The following is a 19,927-nucleotide window of genomic DNA, read 5'->3' on the forward strand; positions in this document are numbered from 1 at the left end:
TCACGAGAGAAGCAGACAGGACGACGTGATTCGTTTTTTTTTTCATGTTGTGCGCTGATGTTTTGCTATGGAATACACACCTACACCATCGGCAAGTTTCACTCTTTTACTATGTGATTTCAAGGATCTGCTTCTCTGCTACTAATTGCACTTGTTCGCGGACCATCATCGCCACTGTTACGATGTGTGAGGTGCCATCGGAGTGCAGAGAACCGTACACATGCGAGGATTGGTGGAAATGAACTCAAAATGCTGCCGTTTCTTCGAGCAGATTTTGCGCACAGCCTCCTCCATCGTGTAGATGGACATTAGGATTATTATTATTATTAATATTATTAATATTATATTACTATTATTGTTATAGTTACAACAAGGAATCCAATGAAAAAATAATGATTTTGCTACTCTATAAATATGCTCGCAACAGCTGAAGGACTGCCAGCGAAAGTTTATTAGTGCCTGCCTTTTAGGCAGGCAGTGTCTTTTGGTAGGGAAATGTGATTATTTTCGGTCTTTTCACTTTCTAACCCACCTGTACATAGTAGTAGTAGTAGAAGATTTTATTGAAGCGAAACAATTAGGCGCCTAATACATCGATGTCCTGCTGCACGAGCAGGCGCTGTTCTCCCTCAGGACCAAGCCAGTCCACTCAAGTCCAGGTAGTATGAGTGGGGGTGGGAAAGAAACACGATTGCAATTCAACCGGGCATAAAAATAGACAGTGGGAAAGGTTGCCATAAGGGGAACGGCAGTTGGGGCTTGATGGATCACGATGGAATTCGTATAGGTATAGCCGTGCAGGAGTTATGAGTGTATTCAGCTGTATCCGCTAAGGACATGAGCCTTTCGAGCGGAGAAATTAGGGTCGGGGTAGAGCTTGCGGTCTAAGCGAGCAGCACTGTAATACTCGCTGATGGTGGTGAAAAGAGACAGTCTCGACCCGCCTTCCAAGGATCTTGGCCAGGGGATGAACGGTGCCCGGCTACGAGTTTCACGGGCGGGCTGGTTCGCCATCTCATTGCTGTCAATCCCCGAGTATCCAGAGATCCACCGGATGAAGACAGAGCAGGGCTACAGTGCAACAAGTGCAGCCTGGAGCTCCGTGGACAGATGTGTGAGACTTTTAGATTGATTGGCCCGGATAGCAGCCTGGGAGCCAGTGTATATAATAAACGGAGGCACAGGTGGGAGAGATTGGAAACTTTGAATGGCATGGTGATGGAGAGGACCTCAAGCGCGATAATATCCGGAGGGTGTAGAAAGGGGCCGCTAGTGTGAATTACAGGCGTAGATAAACGAGAATGAAAGAGGACTTGGCTTTCAGACGCGCGAGGAGCCACATAAGAGGCATCCGTGTAAGCGACTCCATGGGTATTGAAGGGCGGACTATGATGAGAGGCAGCAGCATGTCGGCGGCCAGCATGCAGGACCGGCGATATATTGGCTAGAAGAGGAATTATACGGAGGTTAGTAGCCTTCGAACATGAAGGAGTTATAAAATCCTGCCCTGACGACATCGTATTGTGTGCTAACCTGGAGCCCCTAACGTCATCAAGTTAGGCATGAACTAAGCGACAAGTGATAGTGCGGGGATCGAGAAAAAGAGACGTGAAGCCGCGAAGTCAACCGAGGTCTTCATTTGGCTTTCATCAAAATGTGACAATCGCGGTGGTGGTCAGTACAAGGAAACTGATATCAGCAGCCGAATTCTATGCTCCTTTTATGCCGATGTGAATGGCACCAAGTGAATACACGATTAGCAACACGAACTGGTCTGAGACTTCACGTACGATAACAGCCTATTATTATCGCCTATGCGTGCCAGTACCACGTACTGCTGAATAGCTCATTTAACCGAATTGAAGCAACACGCAGCTTTGGTATTAGTAATTGCTTCACAGGAAAGTCGCAGCATCCGTACAATTTGTTCTCTGGACACCTGAGCAGCGCCATAGAAAGAAGGGAGGAAAGTTGGAAGTGAAAGTGGAAAGAGTGAAAGGGGTGTTGTAGTGGAGGGCTGTAGGGTAATTTCGACCCCCTGAGGATATTTAACATGCACTGAAGTCGCGCAGCACATGGAGGCCTCGTTTCGCTTCATCCAAACGTAGGCTCCGGCGGTCGGGATCGAACCGGGATTCCCCGGCGCTGCAGTCGGGCCTCTTAATCGCTGCAGCCTCGCGGCAGGTCACAAGCTCCATTGTGATTTAGCGGATTTAATGGCGGTTCTACAACCGTTGCTGTTTGCTTGTCGTGTTTATCAGGGCCGTGGCCCAATTTCAATTCTTTAAGTCTGTAAGCAAACGCGGAAGAATCGGGTGCTCACCTTCCAACTTGACGTCGCTCGCCCGGAACAGATTCTACGCAGCTCGCGTGGATCGACTTCTCCCTCCTCTTCCTCGACCACCAAGTGGAGAGCACAAAGAATATATGCTTCCAAATATTGAATATTTTGTTATTAACTTGCACCGAGAGCCCCTACATCTAATGTTGTACTACAGTGCTGATCACGATTAAATTTTTTGCTCCGTTTGGGGCAGTTGTGGTCCAATGGTAGAATGGGAACCAGAGCTGGCTGTCCCAATACAGATTGGGATCCGGTGTGGGTCTTGGATCGCTCCGTGGATCAGCGATATTTGCACCTGGAGCAGCTAAGTGCAACCCAAGACCAAAACACCATGTAAATCACTGACAACTGAATTTTTCTCTCGCTCTGCTCCGCAAAAATAGAGGGATTTGGCCGGAACCCCGTATGTCGTGTCTCATGTTTCCGCTTGTGCTCCCTGCCACGACCTGCGCTTCTTCGCCGCTGCATGGTGGTCTGATCAGCTGTGCCTGATTGCCTGCTTACCGACTTCCAAGGAGAGCCGTGCCTGCTTTCCGACTTCCAAGGAGTCTTGTGCGGCGGACTGCATCGACATCGAGCAAGGAGCGGTTGCCACCGGCAATTACCGGCACCAGGCCTACCACAGTGGGCAACCGTCGCACCGGTCCTGTATTGACGAGCAGTGGCGCCGGTAGCAAATAAGCTGCGGAATAACTTGTCTGTCGTAAGGTTTTCATGTTAACCTTACAAAGCACGTCACATGAGCTGTAAGCATGATTCTCAAAGTTGTTCCTGCGTACCTTGGCGGCAGCGTGGCGCCGAAACCTCGCAGCTGGCCATAACAACGCAGGCATTTGAAGCACACACTTCTTCGCATTTAGATCTGGTAAATGGTTCCATATCGCAACCGACATGAGAACAGTATTCCTAAGTATTCTTTACGTTATTTGTATTATAGCGAGCGCGAGGAGAAACTTGTGTTATGCGCCCGTAGGAGAAATACATGTGTCAGCTTCGGTCAAAGATTTGCTTATGCTTTATCACTAACGCGAAGACGCATGCCATTAGATACGATTGTTCTGACGACTGCTGCAAAAATACTCGCTACAGTAGGAAGGTGACTGAAGGTGACGGCGGCCATTGCAGAGCATGGATCCACGAGTACCAGTTATGCATGCTGATTGGCTTACGTCCACCAGTGAGCATGCTTGCGCGGGAGCGAATGCATTCTAATGGCAAATTTGGAGAAAGGAAGTTATACTTCTGTTTGTGATCCGACAAAGCGCTCTTTATGCAACAAACTTAAAACGCGTCACATGCCCAAACGTTAGTGCCGACGCTATGGCAGCTCTCCCCTCCACCCGGGTCAAACCATACGACCGCTTGCCTCCTATTCCAGCCTCCTAACCTATCCTAGCTCCACCCACACTTCCCCATCTGGTCCCACCATCTACTTAATGTGTGACAGTGGAATGCAGGGGGTACCGCTATAAGCGAGGTAACCTGCAGGAGTACGTTCGAAATTCGGACATGCCTCCCATTTATTCGCCCTTTCGGAAATTCCCAGTCAAGTGAAACTACCTGGCTATAAATAATATTCTCCCCAGCATGTGGCCATCACCGACACTGCTAACCTTAGTTAACGCAATCTGCCTGCCGTCCAACACACCTTAGACGACGTTTGCATGGACTGCGCCTTGCTGAAACTCATCCCTCGTAAAAGGGAGGATAAAACTCTTTTCATTATAAATTTTTATAGCTCCACAAAAGACAGAAGAGGCGACTTCATCTCTCTTATTTCCCGTGTCAAAAAGCTGACGCCCCACTCAGGTCTCCTCATTCTAGGAGATTTCAGGGCCCACCACTCAGCTTGGGGGTACCACATTGTTAACCCAAACGGTAGCAATCGGTGGCTGCGAGCACGCGAACTGGGCCTCACTATTATTACTGGCCCTCACACTCTCACCCGCGTAGGAAACAGCGTGTCTGTTGATACTTCAGGTGATCTGGCATTCCGAAAAAATGTGCGGGCTGATCAATGGCTCAGCACCGGGGATACCCTCAGAAGCGACCACTATATCGTCGCGACAACACCGTCGAAAAGGGCACCCGGCCCTCATGCCGGATTGGGATAAGTTTCGTGAGCTACGTTCTCAGAACGCCCCTACGCTAATTGATAACTTGGAGGCAAGGCTGTCTGTCCTCCAGGCAGACATCTCTGCTACTATAACAGAATCCCCTAACACAGCTGAACAACCTAATATAAACAGCCGTTTGCTCCGGCAGGCTCGCGAAAGTAAGCAAAACCGCTGGATGACGCAACGCCACAACAGAATGCTTCGGCGACGAATCCTATACAGATGAGCAAATCGAGGCTCACACTCTTGCTTTAGCTACCCAACAACGGGGCGAAGTTTGCGACAACATGCGCGGCCTGCTCGGGCTCACCCGCACCTGGCAACTTCTCCGGTACCTTTTAGATCCGAACGGATGCAAAACATCCCAACAAGACAGCATTTCCCGCACAGTTCATAAACATCCCTGCTCCGACTAAGAGCTCGTCAATGAGCCTAGTATATGGTACCTCAACGCCGCACTCCCAAACCCTCTCCCCACTATATGGGGGATGCCAACCCCGCTCTAGCTGCAGAGATTTCGGAGGCTCAGGTAAGATTCGCTCTAACTCCGCATTAACTCTGCTCCGGGACCATACGGCATTTCCAACAAAACAATTCGTAATTAGGATGACCCATCCATTGAAGCCCTCAACGCATTTATGAATGATTGCTGGACACAGGGGGATGTCCCCGCAGCATGAAACACGCAAAGGTAACTTTGATAGCGAATCCTGGCAGACGACTACCTCTCAAGCATCTCCGCCACATCTTCCTCACTTCCTGTGCTGGTAAACTAATCGAACACGTTAACGAACCGGCTTAACCATTTTGTTGAAGATAATCGCCTCCTACCTTCTGCTATATTTGGCTTCCGACCAAATCTCTCCACTCAGGACATTACGCTACAGCTGTCGAGAGATATGGCGCTCTAAAAGAGCAGGTACAAAGGCAGTCGTCGGGTTTGACATAACCAAAGCATTTGACAATATCTACTACGCAGGTATACTCACTAATCTCTCCCTACTAAATCGCGGCTACCATACCTACGAGTATATACGCACGTTTCTCTCCGGACGTAGAGCTGAAGTAAGCTTTGGCTCTTTACTCTGAGTCGCTATTACCCACGATAGCAATGGAAAGCCCCAAAGATCAGTCCTTTTCCCTTTTCTTTTTATTCTCACCTTGCTCACGCTACCTCCTAAATTAGATTCTATCCTTCGGCTATCCCGTACCTTATAGGCGGGCGATATCACCCTACGGGTTTCAACAGGCAACGATGCCGAAATTGAACTTATGCTTCAGCAAGCGGTGGATGTCACTGAGCGCCACGTAGCTGGAGCAGATCTCTAATGCTCCCCTCAGAAGTCCGAGCTGTTCTTCATCCGAGGTTCACCCGGATTTCGCGATCATTGCCCTATCTACATTACTACTAGCGGCCAGCCTATAAAAGAAGCATCCACCATTACGGTATTAGAATTGCTTATTGAGAGCAATCGCAAAATTAACGACACTCAAGCCAAACTCAGAGGCGCTGTCTCGCAGACCATTCTTGTCTCGCAGAACATCGGGTATGCGGTAGGCTGACTTACGACGTCTGTTCCAGGCATTTGTTATCGGCCGCCTGACATATACTCTACCTTACCTGTATCTTAGCTGCCAGGAACGGGACCGCGTTGACTGTTCTATTAGACAGACATACAAAGCGGCTCACCACCTCCCTCTCAGGTCACCCACCTACAAAGTCCTGGCATTATGGGGCTATAACACAGTAACGGAGCTCGTGGAAGCTCATCTCATCTCTCTGTACGAGCGCCTCAACCACACCCTATCGGGACGTCACATATTCGGCAAGATGGGAATAGCCTTCGAAGCGATCATCGCTGACAATGCCCAGCTTCCACCTCGCATCCACAGTAACCTCATGGTTACCGCTCTCCCTGAAAACATCCACCCAGTGTATCATATTGCTCGCCGCAAGGACAGGGCAAAGTTCCCGCACAAAAAATATTTGCAGATCGGATTGCAGTCTAAGTCGACGCAGCCGAATACTGCGACCGCAATGTTTTTTCGCTCACGGTAATAAACCACTGTCGACGGCCACTGATTGCGTGCTCCACCTCTGTCAGATCATTTGAAGAGGCCGAAGAGGCGGCCATAGTCTTGGCGATAGCCTCCACCTCTACTGAGACCATCTTCAGTGATTCCAAATCGGCAATTCGTAACTTCGTCAAATGCCGGGTCTCCCCCTTTCGTCCTATCTCTCCTCCATTCAACCAATTTCCATCTCTGCCAGATCCAACTGATCAGGGTCCCAGCGCACTCGTCCTATCAAGGGAACGAGGCGGACCCCAATTACGCCTGAGGATTCGTCGACTGGGCTGTGGCATCACCCCTTCTGCGGACGGCGAGAGATCATATGGTTATGTTTCGTGACATCGCCATGCAGTACCGCTTAGGCAGACTTATCTATCCACCATGCTTATTTCCCTTACGAAACCCCTAGCGGTAGCGTGGAGGCAACTCCAAACGAACTTTCTCGCACCCTGCGATATATTTTCGCATATATCGTGGGGTCTACTCCTCATCTCGTATTCTATGTGGCCAAAACACCACTCTCACATATATTCTGGGCTTGCCCTTGGGACTCCCTCCCACAGGTTTGCAGCTTTCGAATCAAGACCAGTGGGAGGCCTCGTTCCTCAGCTCCGACTCGGACACACAGATCCGGGTCGTGACAAGAGCCCTAAAAGTCGCCGAGAGCCATGATCTCATGGTCATTTGATGGGCCTATAACCTCACATTTGACGGCTTACTATGGACGAAAATAAAGTCTCTCTTCCCCCTCCTCTCACCATTTAAGGCATCGTTCAGCTGTCGACAGAAACAAGTGTTACAGATACAGTGCCTTTCCCTTCCTGTGAATCAATTATAATTATTAACATTATTATTATGTCAACAAAATTGGACGGAAAGTGGAAAAATCTTAGCGCCTTCCACTCCTAGCTTGCGTTTGGCAAATACTAAAATTCACAGGTGGCCCGGGTACCATTATTGATACATGATACTGTTGTTTGTTTGCCATACCATTCGGCGTTAGTTTCATTCATTTACAGTTTCCAACATAGCAACTGTGCACCCTGTGACAATGGCAATTTCAAAAACTTTTTATAGACGGTTTTCGCATAGGGGCTTAATAAAATTGTAATATATTCCCAGATTGATCCGGTACATTTGCACGAGTAAACGAACATAACAATGACGAAGTAGATTTGGTGAGCGGTTTTATCGGCAATACAAGGCTCGAGGTCTTTAGAGCTTGGCATGTATGTGTTGTGGGAGCGGAGAGGCCTGGATGTTTCCGATGTTGCTTAGATTAAGAACGTTAGTATACACTCACTTGAATGAGGAACTTGTCATGCTAGGGGAGGAAGAATTCCTCCGACATTGGTCAACGAGATTCATTGTTGTTGCAAATGGTAAAGTGACCGCGCCTATCCTTCCATACCAGGAAGATAGGCAAGTGAGAGGAACGTTTCAATAGTGTTATGATGAAATAGCTCCACAAAGCAAAAAAGCTCCGCAGAAATGTTATCAGCGAAAGAGCATTTATATTTGTATGTATATTTCTGTATATGTACGCGATTGAACCCCTCTAGAATTATTGATTTTTGTCCGCTAAGGCCCCAGACGGATACACTTGTGTTCTGTAGATGTTTATGAAAAATAAAATTCTCTTCAACGAAGTTCAGGGGCCCTTTAGCCACCGCCGTACCGTTTGCTGCCTAGCAGCCTCAGAAACTCGCTGCCTCAGAAAGCGAGCTGCGCATGCTTTCTGAGGCAGCGAGTTTCAGCTAAGTGACGATTGTCAAGACACGAGCGTGCGCTTTCAGCATTTATGTGGGGCGTCCCGCGACAATCCCGCGCCGTGTGGAGAACCGACTAACGTCCCTTATAGAGCTAATTCAAGTGACGTCATTGCAGCTTTACTGGCAACCATGACACGCAGAAAGCAACATCGGAGAGGTGGAAAGAAAGATAGAGAGGGGGCCTACAGCGAATCACGACATGGCGTCGGTGAAATCCGAGCTCTGGTTGGACGGCGTTGCAAACGGCGTCTCAAGTGTCCGACAAATGAACGGCCCTCAGCAGGGAGGACGCCAGTAGACTGACGCTGACGCGTCGGAAACAATTTTTGTGACCTTTTAGTTTCAAACCGCCCAACGTTATGGCGTATCCACAACACATGGTTGCCACAACTGCCGCCTGCGAAACCTGGTAGTGAATAGGGTCTATAGGGACTTTGTTTGGAACGGCAGGACAGCGCTTGTCGCCCGTCACATCCTACGCCTTCCGATGAGCCGAGGAGGCCTTGGCCTGCCATGCATCCCGACAGTGGCTCGAGTACTCGCGTTAAGGCTGGTGGAAAGGCTATTAGCTGACGAGTCTTATCCTGATCCCTCGTTCTGTACTGGATAAGCACGGCGTGCCCTGTGCTTACATACAAACATTACATCGGTCCTCTGCCTTTTTACCGCGAGGTTGCCGAATCAAAGTCGACTCTCGATGCTGACCTGTCAGATGTTAATGTAGGTGACCTAGCAGCGATACCCATAAGCGAACTATTTTCTGTTCGCAGGCTTTCAGGTGATGAACAACTAGAGAACGCTGTCCCCAAATAGAGAGCGAGGGCAGCTTGTCGGCTGCCAAATGAAGTGCGAGATTTTGACTAGCTTAAGTGCTAGGGCGTTTTCCCCACGAAACAGCGCTTTGCCAGATGGGGTATTGTACCCAATGACCTGTGTACCTACTGCGGTGCTACCGAGAGCCTCTCGCATGTTTTATTGTGAAAACAATACTACTTTCATTTTTCAGCCCTTCGCGTAGCGAGGCGGTAATTGACCTTTAGCATGACCTTTGGCGTGCCGCCAAGCACAGCTGCGCAAAAACAAGGGCCCCAACTCGCGCCATCAACTCGAGAGGCGGTAGCTACCAACCGCGGCCTAAATGCCGCTCTTTCCACGACAGGTGCTACAGCCGGAGTGACGTCATCCCATCTGCCGCAGAAACAGGGGACCCCACTCGCGCCGTCGGCTCGCGAGGCGGTAGCTACCAGCTGCGGCCTAACTCCCGCTCCCTCCGTGAGGGAGCGCTACAACCGGAGTGACGTCATCCCTGAGACTTGTGAGACCGTTTAGAATGACGTTTGGGGCGCCGGTTCGGGTACGCCCTTACACACCGAGAGTTAGGCCCAACGTTGATCTACGGCCGGGCGGAGCTGCATTTGTGCCACATGCTCCTAAAGCTAAGAAGAATTATGGGGCTGCAGCCGCAGCGACCGCCGGGGGTGCAACGTTAGATACTATAGGAGGTGGTCTAGCGGCAGGTGGAACCAACGCAGTCTCCAGGGATGCTTTCATTTTAAAGTATATCGTTGCAGCCATGGCACTCCTTGCCTAGCTACTAGTTGTACATAGAATAACCAGGTAGCACCCCATTATAAACAATAGTTGAACCATATACCGTGGCCAGAGGGAATTACTGCATAACCATAAGCATAACCACAAGCACCACAACCAAATACACCACCAGCTGAACCTAGGCGTAGCCATAGCTATTTCTTTCACAATTACTAGGCTTAAAAAAAGGAAGATTTCAGGGCAAACTTAAACAACAAGTGATAAGGAGGAAATGTGTTTAGAGGAACATGTACAGGTTATACTATAGCGTAAGGGAATAGAGTGTGCTTGCGTTGTGAATAAAGCTAAGCCACTGAAAATTTTGTTTTTCAAATGTGTAGTTGCGAGTACAATGGCGGCTCGCATATTGTATGTTTAACTATAGTGCCTAGTTTAACGTCCGGATGAACCCGGCAGAGGCGAAACGAAGAGGCATCCGTGTGCTGTGCGATGTCAGCGCACGTTAAAGATCCCCAGGTGGTCGAAATTACCCCGTAGTCCTCCACTACGGCTTCTCTTTCTCTCTTTCCACTTTCACTCCCACCTTCCTCCCTTCCCTTACGGCGCGGGTCCACATAAAATAAGTGAGACAGTTACCACATGTTTCCCTTCCTAGAAATCAATCAATCATGAACCCCGGCGTTGGGCGCCGGTGCAACCCGTTCGAACATCTTGTGTTCTCTGTGGTTCTGTTCGTGTTTTGGGGTCGCCGGTGCCTCGCTGAACCGAGCCGCACTCCCGCCCGCGCAATGTACCGAGCGTTGCAGAGGCGGCGCCTCGTCCTCTGGAGGGATATGTCTGTACAGCGAGAAACTGACGGCGAGGCGCGGTTTCTGCGGCGCTGGCACACGCGCTTCTATGTTGTACGAGGAAAAGGCGCGGTAACTGTCTCACTTGTTTTCTGTGAAAAGGCTTGAGATGCCTATCGTACTTTATTAGATCCCCCCTTTCTATTATTTTCCCCTCTCTGGGGAATCATGCTTTTGAGTTTATTAGGTGTAAGCACCCTATAGTGTTTTGTATAGTGCTTTTGTCTGTATGTGTGCTTTTGTATCTATGTACACAATAAATTCTCTTTGAACATTGCTATTTAATATTGTATGTACGTATATATATATATATATATATATATATATATATATATATATATATATATATATATATATATATATATATATATATATATATATATATATAGCCGGACTTCATTGTCTATGCAAATCTGATTTGTATGTATTTGTTCGTTAGGATGTATTTTATGTGCACTTTTTTGTTTTTAATCATGTGCATTTTCTGTTTTGGTCGCCGCTCATGTGAATTTTTAATGTCTAATAAAACGTTTTCTAAACACAGGCTATGTGTAAGTGGGGGACGTAGTTTCCTTTGGTAGAGGACTTGCCCTTGCTTTCTTGGTTGCTTCTGACATGCCTCTTGTAGCGTGAGGTACACCGGCCGCACTCTCGCTGCCTTCGCGTGGCTCTCCAACGAGGCTACAGTGCATGCACGGAGAGCGAGTGACGTCATTGCGCGCAGTTTTCAAGTTGGCGAGCCTCGCCACCACCGCGGCCGCTTGTGGCAGCTGCGTGCAGCCGGGTTACGCCGAGTCGGGTGACATCACTCCATCGGCGCCGCCACTTGTGGAGCAGAAGCGGCACGCTGTTGTTGTGGCTGTAGGAAGAAGGAAAAGTGAATGCACTGGCCTGTTACTGGTTCTGTAGGTCCGAGAGGAAGTGGTGAAGGGTGGCTGTTCCTGGCTCTACGGGGCTGGGACGATAGGTGTACGATGCTTGCAGCGGAGGCTAGCCAGCCACCGTATTTGTATGTTGTGGGCCGTCATTGCACCCGCCACCGCTTAGGCGCTGAACGACGGCTGTTGCTGCGCGCGTCTTTCTCTCCCTCTTCTTTTTCTTTATTCTCTACTTTCTTCGGTCCGCACGAGACTCCTCTTTCTCTCTGTCCACTTTCACTTCCACCTTCCTCCCTTCCCTTACGGCGTGGTTGCGGTGTCCCCAGATAACGACTACGGCTCCTCTTTCTTTCCACTTTCACTCCTACCCCCTCCCTTCCCTTACGGCGCGGTTGAGGTGTCCACAAAAAACAAGTGAGACAGTTACCGCGCCTTTCCCTTCCTATAAATCAATCAACTCTCTCCAGATAACAAGTGAGACAGTTACCGCGCCTTTCCCTTCCTATAAATAAAATAAATCAGTGGAGATGGCTCAGCTACAGAGCCAGTAGCAGGCCCGTGCATTTTCTTTTCTTCCTTCCTAAGCCACAACAACAGCAGAGCCAGTAGCAGGCCCGTGCATTTTCTTTTCTTTCTTCCTAAGCCACAGCAACAGCAGAGCCAGTAGCAGGCCCGTGGAGTTTCTTTTCCTTCTTCCTACAGCCGCAATAAGAACAACGAACAGAAGAGAGAAAGTAGAGAAGAAAGAAAAAGAAGAGGGAGAAAAAGACGCCGAAAAGCCGTCGTCCACCACCGAAGCGGTGGCGGGTGCAATGACGGCCTACAACAGATAAGATTGAGGGGCAGGCTAGTCCCCGCCGCAAGCGGCTGTGACCTACCTGTCCCAGTCTCATCAGGGCTAGGTTCAGCAACCCTTCACCACCTTCTGCTCTCACCCGCGGCGCGCGCTACCGCGCATGTGCGAGGTGATAGCGTCGCGCGTATAAACGAGGGGCGGCAAACGCAGCCAACGCTGCGGTTGTAAGCCGTCATTGCAGTCGCTTCCATTTTGGTGGTGGACGACAGCTTTTGCCAACGCGCGGCTTTCTATCTCACTTCTTTTTATTCTCTATTTTTTTCTTCTGTCCGCACGACACAGAGGAGCTGGCTCAGCTACAGATCCAGTAGCAGGCCCGTGCATTTTATTTTCTTTCTTCCTTGCCAACGCCGCAGGTCTCCATGGGGAGCGATGTTAAAGTCAGGCCGCAGCTAAGCGGCCTAAGATTGCAAAATCTCAACTCGTCGGACCCCGAGGTTGTCGCCTGGCAGTTGGCCATTGAACGTACAAAAAACGAACAGAAGGCTAAGCTAGCAGCGGAGACACCGGACCAAAGAGAGGAACGACTAGAAAGGAGACGTCTTCAGGAACCGAAGCCGCGTGCCCTGACCTAGCAGGGGTTCGAAGATGATACCAGCCAGGACAATGTGAAGAAACACAGAGGATAACGCCTTGCCAACCTGCGGTGCCAAGTTGCAGAGGGCAATAATAATAATAATAATAATAATAATAATAATAATAATAATAATAATAATAATAATAATAATAATAATAATAATAATAATAATAATAATAATAATAATAATAATAATAATTGTAATGGAAGGGAGGAATGTGGAAGAAAACGTGGAAGGATAAAAAGAGGGGCCGTAGTGGAGGGCTATGCAGTAATTTACCCACCTGAGGATCTTTAATGAGCACTGACATCGCATAGAACACTGACGTCTCTCCTTTAAAGTTAAGTTAAATTGGTTCACAGGAAGGGAAAGGCGCAGTAACTGTCACACTTGCTCTGTGGACACCCGAACCGCGCCGTAAGGGAAGGGAGGAGGGTAGGAATGAAAGTGGAAAGAGAGAAAGAGGAGCCGTAGTGGAGGGCTACGGAGTAATTTCGACCACCTAGGGATCTTTAACGTGCGCTGACATCGCACAGCACACGACGCCTCTTCGTTTCGCCTCCATCGAAACGCAGCCGCCGCGGTCGGGTTCGAACCCGGGAACTCCGGCACAGTAGTCGGGCGTCTTACCACTGCACCACCCCGGCGGGGCTCTCTCCTTTTCGCCTCCATCGAAACGCAGCCGCCGACACAGTGTAAAACATTTATGGTTTCAACGCTGAGGGTGTGGCTGTAGGAAGAAGGAAAAGAAAATGTACGGGCCTGCTACTGGCTCTGTAGCTAAGCCACCTCCGATTGATTGATTTATAGGAAGGGAAAGGCGCGGTAACTGTCTCACTTGTTTTCTGTGGACACCTCAACCGCGCCGTAAGGGAATAGAGGAAGTTGGGAAGATTGTGGAAAGAGAGAAAGAGGAGCCGTAGTGGAGGGCTATGGAGTAATTTCGACCATGTGGGGATCTTTAACGTGCGCTGACATCGTACAGCATACGTTCGCCTCTTCGTTTCGCCTCCATCGAAACGCAGCCGCCGAGGTCTGGCTCGAACCCGGGTACTCCAGCACAGTAGTCTGGCGTCTTACCCCTGCACCATCCTGGCGGGGCCCTTTGTACCTTACCTGGGCCGTAAGGGAAGGGAATAAAGGTGGGAGTGAAAGTGCAAAGAGGAGCAATAGTGGCGATATAAGATTGGTTCACAGGAAGGGAAAGGCGCAGTATCTGTCACACTTTTTTCTGTGGGCACCTGAATCGCGCCGTTAGGGAAGGGAGGAAGGTGAGAGTGAAAGTGGATAGAAAGAAAGGGGTGCCGTAGTGGAGGGCTACGGAGTAATTTCGACCATCTGGGGCTCTTTAACGTGCGCTGACATCGCACAGCAATGGAGAAATTTCTACCACATGATGATCTTAATCCCTCCGCTACGACTCTCCTCTCTCTTACCATATTCATTCCCACCTTGCTCCCTTCCCTTACGGCGCGGTTCAGGTGTTCACAGCGCAGTGTGACATATACAGCGCCTGTCGCTTTCTGTGAAGCAATTATTATTATTATTATTATTATTATTATTATTATTATTATTATTATTATTATTATTATTATTATTATTATTATTATTATTATTATTATTATTATTACACCGCACATTCCACGGACGCCCCTCCATTTCACCTCTATCGAAAAGCAGCCGCCGGGGGTCCAGTTCGAACCTTCGTACTTAGCACAGTAGTCAGCTATCTAAACTACTACGCCACCCCGACGGGACAGACATCGTTTGAAAAATATAATCCACAGCTGACATTGCCCCGTCGTGGTGTTGCAGTGGTTAAGATGACCGACTACTGTGTCGGAGTACCCGGGTTAGATCCCAACCGCTGCGGCAGTGTTTCGATGCAGGCGAAAGGGAGAGACATCCGTATGCTTTGCGATGTCAGTTATTGTTGTTGATGCTGTGGCTGTAGGAAGAAGGAAAAAAATGTACTGGCCTACTACTGGCTCTGTAGCTGAGCCACCTCCGCTGCCTCGTGCGGACAGAAGAGAGAATAGAGACGAATGAAAAAAAAAGAGGAAGAGAAAGACGCGCGCTGTAACAACAGCCGTCGTCCACCACCGAAGCAGTGGCGGGTACAATGACGGCCTACAACAGATAAAATTCGATGACAGATAAAAAAGATAAAAAAAAGACTGTCCCCGCCACAAGTGGCGGTGACCTACCTACCTGTCACAGCATCATCAGGGCCAGGATCAGCCACCCTTCCTTCCTAGTTAAAGGTCCCCAGGTGGTCGAAATTATTTCGTAGCCCTCCCACTACGGCTCTTCTTTCTCTCCTTACACGTTCACTCCCAAACTCCTGCCTTCACTTTAGGCTCGGGTCATGTAGGTGTCCGCAGAACGTGTCACGCATACTATGCCTTTCCTTTTCCATGAGCCAATTATTATTATCCACAGTTGCCATTATTTTTATCTTGGAACTTTTTCATTTGCTTACTTGAGCATTCGAGTTTAGCTCCAATCATCTATACCTACCAAGAAAACAGCCATACACTCTCTAATGAAGCCATCTCTATGAAAATTCTCAACATTGCTCTAAGCAAAGTCCGTTAAAACTGCTGAATATGTTCTCACACTAAGCGAGTGCACATGCCACAGTTCATAAGCATGACCGTGAGTTAGATTCCAATGCCTGGTCGGATTTCCTCGACATGGGGTATGTGAGCAATTTCCTCCATTAACCACGTGGCTGCAGACTTGAGATGCCCGTCGTACTTTATTAGAATTTACCTAGTTTGCCTTCTCTGGGGAATCATGTTATTTTTAGTTTATTATGCATATGTAACCTATAGGGTTTTGTATAGTGCTTTGTTTTGTTAGTAACGTGCGTTTTTGTATGTATGTCTGTATGTACCCAATAAATTCTCTTTATGGGTTAACCGCGTACGTTTCGAGTTTGGTCATTTCTCATCGCATATGTCAATGAATGTCTAATAAAACATTTTCTAAACACTGCATATTGAGTCATCTATGTAGCACATACCTTGAAATAAGCCGATGCTGATGTAAAGATCAATGTTTGAGTTTGCTCTAGAAAAGTGTTCTTAAAGACCGTCACCTCTTCTCACGTTTAGCAATTTCGCCTTGTGGCCCGGGTCTGTCACGGGTTCATTAAATACGCGAGTAAGAATTCTGAACACCTGAAGCTATGTTTACCGTAGTGGGTTGCCACCCATGATGGCAGCCACCCAGAAGGTCTGCCTAGGTTAAAGTGGACTAGTATATGCGCAAGAGGCTGACTGAGAGCCATCCACTGTCGCAGCTTATGTCTCACCCGCGAGATCAAGCCACTACTCTCCAATGTAAGCAACAGCTTCAGATTTGCTCTTTTAGGCTATGCGAAATGTAGGCAGTCGCCGCTTTAGAAGCGATATAATCTGTGAAATGCTCATTCGTCAGTATTTTTCACTTGACTTGTTAGGTCGTAAGACTTCCTTTTCTTGCAAATCTGGAGACGACGCTTTCGATTAAATTGCGCCCGTTATCAGCGGAATCTCGCTAGATTGGCATTGAGGGAAAACCGCACTCATTAAACTAAAGCTGTCGTAATTTTCTGCATTTACAAGGTGAGGTATATTTTCACGGGCGTAATTCAATTATAGGTCGACGTGTTTATAACAGATCACTTCCCTTTTTGCAAAGGCCAGCAGTTGTTTTGAACAGGCGCTAGTGCGCGGCCCTGCCTTTTTGCAGCACTTACATTACGGCAATTAGACACGTTTACTGTTACATTTTCCTTAAAGCTACAAATTCCATGCTCTCGCTGCGCATCACGTGTAAGAACAAAATGGGGAGGGCGATTTGAAAGGAAGGCCAAGGAGCAAATATTGTTTAAGTTGCGCAGAAATCTTTGAAAGTAGTGGTTTGGTTTGATTAATAGGGTTTAACCCAACGAGACTCATGGTATAAGAGACGTTATGGTGGGCTCCGGAAATTTCATCGCATAGCACACACAGGCATTGCTTTCCGCCTCTATCGAAAACTGCTGTCGTTGCAAGGATTCGATTCCACATCCTTGGATTCACTGTAACATATAGTCGGTATTTTCTTTTTCTGTCTTTTCACAGACTGATGTTGGTGCAGTCAATTTAATGTTTTTAGGAACATTTCATGGAACTAAAAGTGTCAAGAAAAAAAGAAATGTTGGTTGCAAAATCTCAAGAAAACTATTTTCTTGAGCAGTACAATGCAACAAACTTCACCAAGAGCAAGCACATTTCAGGAGCAGCATCTCGGCTTCATGTGCTTTGCCTTTGATTATATTTGATTATTTGATTATATTTGAAGAAAGAGTCGAAGCATGGCTGGTGCAGCCAACCTCTTGCCCAAATCTGTCTTTGAGAGATGTCAGCCCATCTAAATGCTGTCCGAGTGCAACTGTTCACAGGAGAAGCATCCTGCGAACAAGACCTCAAGCTTCTTGCAAAACCAACGGTCAGTCTGATAGAGAAGCCCTCTATTGTCGCAAAACTACGTCAGCCGCGAAAGCTGGGAAGTTTCACCTGGGGCAGGCATAGTGAGAAGTGTCAAATAGTCTTGGCAATTGGTTTTCATTATGCACTTTCTTGTTACATAGCCAGCACTGTGAAACATTTTTCTGGAGTCACTCCTAGCAGTGTGTTGGTTGTGATCTTGGGAGAAAGGAAGCGCAGTGTCTGTGTTTGCAGTAGCACTTGGTACCACCTGCGTGCCTGTTTAATTTGGCACACCGTGTATGCTATGAACTTGCAGGAAGGATCCCAACATATGTCCTGCTCCCAGTTACCTTGACTGACTCTTTTGACTAGCCCATAAAATGACAGGCAGTTAACGATAATCGAGCTCAGTTTACATTAGATGGTCGTTAGGGCCAGATGATTGATGATTCCGAAAAAGTTCTTAAGGGATTCCTGGCTAGTTTTTGATGTCGTTATGGGTACCTCAATCCTAATTTTCAGTCAAATAATCAAGCAAAACAAGGGTATTTGAAATGGTCGCACGTAGGCTAGTTGAAATAGACTAGCTCTGAAAGCCACCTGCCCATTTTGAAGGTTTTCCTGACAGTGGTCACGCTTTGCACATAGCTGTGATTTCTGTATCAGCCAGTTTTTACGTTTATATAAAACGTAAGATCTTCGTAGGGAGTATATCGCGCTGCTTGGAGTTGCGTGTAAAATAGCACCACGCAGTTTTTAATCGCTGTTTGGCGCCCGGATCTAAACGGCCATATTCGTGTGAAAGGTGTGCTAAAGCCATCGTTGTTCGCTGGGAACAGCTGCGCTGCAGTGTTTTTTTATTTCATTTTAAAGCGCAGGAAGTGCATGCAAAAATAATAATAATAATTATAATCAATCTTTATTTAATGTGCGCAGAACAACCATGCGGTCTTCGTGCTGCAGCACAAAACGAAATGCACACAAAAGTTTTACACATACAGATAGAACATGAAAGTAGTAACAAATATCACACGAAATGAAACTTAGATGAAAAGAGTCACAGAGAGAAATAAATAAATGAGTAGCATGTCTTGTATACACGCTGAGAGAATTGTAAAGCACATCACGAAAAAAAAAAAAAAACAACAACCACAAATAGCTGTCATTGACTATAGTAATATACAAATATACATAAAATAAACAACCACTCGAGGCGCAACAGGTGTGTGGTATCTAAAATACAGGCTAGAAATACAGGGATATACAATAAAGAAATAGAGTAGAACGTGGAACAGTGTGATTCGAATATAAGGTTTAAAGTTAAAATATAAATAAGAAACGGATAAAAAGCAGCTCAAGATACAAACAGCATTGAACAGGAGAAAAAAGTAAAAAGTGAAGTAAATACAGTATTTAGGCTAGAAAATCGAAGTTATATGTGATAAATACTGTTTACAATACAACGCTTCGAACATCCAATATAAATGAAGAGAGTGAGATTTCGAAGATGTAAAGGTGAAGACATAGAGTTAAACAACATCTTCATTCTGTCAAGAGGGGAATGGGAATAAAGAAACGAAGAAACTTGAAATGGTCTGAATTCCCTCATGCTCTTTCACGGAACGCGCAGAAGAATGTACTCTACGAGCTGAGGGCACATAATGTGGCCACGAAGGAGCCTTGTACAGAAAAATTATATCTACTCTGGCACGACGGCAGTTAAGAGAAGGAAGATTTAGTGGGGTGCTCCTGTTGGAGTGCGAGGAGGAAGTTGTACCAGGAAAGCAATATCAAAATATTCGTTAAGAAATAATAATAATAATAATAATGATTTTTATTATCATTATAGAGAGGTTGAATACAAACAGGACTTATGAAATTGTTTCCGCGTAAATCCTGCATGTTTTCTTAAACTATCGATAATCTAGTCATTGCGAGATGATCTGCATTTGGGATTTAGTTATTTATGTAAATGCGAAGATACTATTTTCTCCCTCATAATATGGAGATCATGTGGGAAACATTTTGGTCCTAATATATTTCCTCGCGATTTAAACTATTTCATCTGAAGCCTGCTGGGCTCGCTGTGATTCTACCTTTTTGACAGTTAACCCATCATCTATTATCTTTCCTTCTACATAGTTTTTATTGCTGTTTTTATTATTATTCTGACCTTTTCATTATCATTTTCTGGGCCACTGATCTCGTCGCAGCACTCTAAAAGGCTGTTAGCGGGCGCCTCTCAATAAATAATTTAACATAAATAATTAACCAAACAAATATGTGTTCAAGTTTATGTTTCAGCAACCCTTGAAAGCGGTTAGGAGATGCTAGTAGGAAGTTAATGCGCAAGTTCGGGTACAGTCGGCCTTAAGAACTCTAAAAAAGATCAAATCATTAGCTCTCGTGAGTACCAAATACATCCCCTTTTTCTTATTGAGAACGTACGT

This window comes from Amblyomma maculatum, chromosome 10, assembly GCF_055883805.1.
Source record: "Amblyomma maculatum isolate TAMU_Amacu chromosome 10, ASM5588380v1, whole genome shotgun sequence".
NCBI lineage: Eukaryota > Metazoa > Arthropoda > Arachnida > Ixodida > Ixodidae > Amblyomma > Amblyomma maculatum.